This window comes from Trachypithecus francoisi, unplaced genomic scaffold (genome assembly GCF_009764315.1).
Source record: "Trachypithecus francoisi isolate TF-2019V2 unplaced genomic scaffold, Tfra_2.0 Contig00830, whole genome shotgun sequence".
In the NCBI taxonomy this organism is placed as follows: Eukaryota; Metazoa; Chordata; class Mammalia; order Primates; family Cercopithecidae; genus Trachypithecus; species Trachypithecus francoisi.
In genome coordinates, this window is record NW_022680930.1 from 20080 (window position 1) to 22559 (window position 2480).

A 2480-nucleotide genomic window follows, 5' to 3' on the forward strand; every position below is an offset into this window, starting at 1 on the left:
AGGTCAGTTGCCACATAGGGTCAGCAGCTCTGCAGAATCGCCTTAGATGTTCCATCTTGCCTGTTTAGCTTGAGCTGCATTCTTTCTGGTATAGCAGTAAAATAACAAGTAGCTAAAGCTATCACTTATGGAGCACACACTTTATCTCAAGCAGTGGGCCATGAGTTTTGTATGCACTATTTGCCGTTTCGCAGTTGGAAAAAGGTGAGGATTAATGAAGTTGGAAACTTGCCCAAGTTTTCACAGTTGACCCTGGAAGAGCTGGAATTTGAACCCAGGTGTATCCAATTCCAAAAACCAAAGTCTTCACTACCACAATATATTTCTTCATAGCATTTATTACTGGGTCAAGCTCTGTGCTAAATGGTTCACAGTGGTTACATAATGTGTTTCCTGTCACAGCTGTGTTTGTAAGCAGCGTTTTGTTCCTGTTTTATAGGTAAATAGACTAAATGTCTCATCCAAGGCCTCTCAATTAGTGAGAGGTGGAGGCAGGATTTGAAACTGGTCCCCTGACTCCACAGCCCACACTGCTAATGTCTAGTATACTGCTTCCCTGGCTCACATAATAGAAGTGAACTTTGGGGTGTGAATGTACCTACCCCTGGGGACTGTGATGGGTGAAACAATGGAAAGCACATGGCATTTGGCTCACATGCAGTTGCTGCTGCTCCAAACAATGCCATTCACGTGTGTTAATAAAGGATACAGAGCTGGTGAGGAGAAGGGTATAGGTATAGGACCAGGTGTGCCATGTCATCACCCTAACATACCTAACCCTAACCCCAACCCTAACCCTCAGGGGCAGTAATGGCCTACAGGCACCTGCATTAGGCTGGTTTGGAGGATCCATGTTCATCACCAACCCTCCCTGAGGGGTTCCCTGACACTCAACATCTGGATCTGCCCATGGCAGATTGAGCCACTACAGCGTCTTGCCTATACCCCAGGCTCTGATTCCACCTCACCAACTGTGCCAACCCGAGTGATTAGTCCTCTTGTGTGGGCTCATGGTTGTTCACTCATTTGGCTGTAAGACCCTAGCTGCTGATGGGGAGAGGGATATACGACACATTGTGAGATCCAGAATATGTGCTAAGAAAAAGCACAACTATTCCACATACTGAGGACCAAAGAGCATATTCTCCTCTAGGTCTTCATAGAGAGGCTTCATAGAGAAGCCACATCTTCAACAATATCCCTGCAACAGATAGGAATCAGTGTTCAAAACCATACTTTGCATAATGTGTATCATGCCCCTCAACCAAAGCACAAAGCATTAAAAGTCATTCTTCAAGGAGTCAGTGGGAAGTAGTCAAGCTCACAAGTCCATGACTCTGGCTAAATTGGGAATAGATTTAAGAATATTTGTCTAGAGGATCGAATACATGTACTCTGCAGGCACTTATCCACAAGTAGCATTTCTCTTAGCCAAGCTTTTGAAAAGTATAGTGTGGCTCTGAGGTTGAGAATCTACTTGAAATGCTGGAACTTTCCATTGCCAGTGAAGAGATGAGCCATATATCTTAATAACAAACTGAACTGGGGCTTGGAATAGATCCAGTTATGAAAACTCATGCACCAGACAGAACATTCCTCTCTTTCCCTGCCGCTGCCAAGTCGTATGGAGGCAGAGGCTTGAGATTGGGCTTCACCTATAACCCACCATCATAGCCCAGGAAGACATTGCTGCTGGAGGTGTCATGGACGTTAATACTACTTTACAGGAGGTGCTGAAGACCGCCCTCATCCACGATGGCCTAGCATATGGAATTCGCAAAGTGCCAAAGCCTTAGACAAGTGCCAAGCCCACCTTTGTGTGCTTGTATCCAACTGTGATAAGCCTATGTATGTCAAGTTAGTGGAGGCCCTTTGTGCTGAACACCAAATCAACCTAATCAAGGGTGACAACAACAAGAAACTAGGGGAATGGGAAGGCCCCTGTACAATTGACAGAGAGGGGAAACCCTGTAAAGTGGTTGGTTGCAGTTGTGTAGTAGTTAAGGACTATGGAAGGAGTCTCAGGCTGAGGATGTCATCAAAGAGTACTTCAAATGCAAGAAATGAAGAAATAAATCTTTGACTCACACATGGAAAGAAAAGAAAAAGAGAAAGAAAGAAAGAGAGAGAGAAAGAAAGAAAGAAAGAAAGAAGAGAGAGAGAGAAAGGAAAGAAAGAAAGAAGGAAAGAAAGAAAGAAAATGTTTCTGAAGAGGATAACCCACATCCCCTCCAAAGTGCATCAAGGGAGTCCCTGCAGGCAGAGCCAAGATTCTCTTCAGGAGGAAATGTGAGAGTTCCCTAACAAGGCAATGAATGGGTAACTGATTCCCCACAATTCCACATCATAAAATGCAATGGCAATACAAATTAGCCTGGAAAAAATGTAAAGCAGGCATGTAACCATATATCCTGTTTGACTACACATATATATATGTATGCACACACACACACACACCTGCAGCACATCTAATTTTGAGC

General features: G+C 44.2%; 1 pseudogene; it reads left to right on the top strand.

The window, feature by feature from the left end:
* The first annotated feature begins 1661 nt into the window (after nucleotides 1-1661).
* LOC117089385 lies at nucleotides 1662-2067 on the top strand (annotated as a pseudogene).
* The last annotated feature ends 413 nt before the right edge of the window (nucleotides 2068-2480 follow it).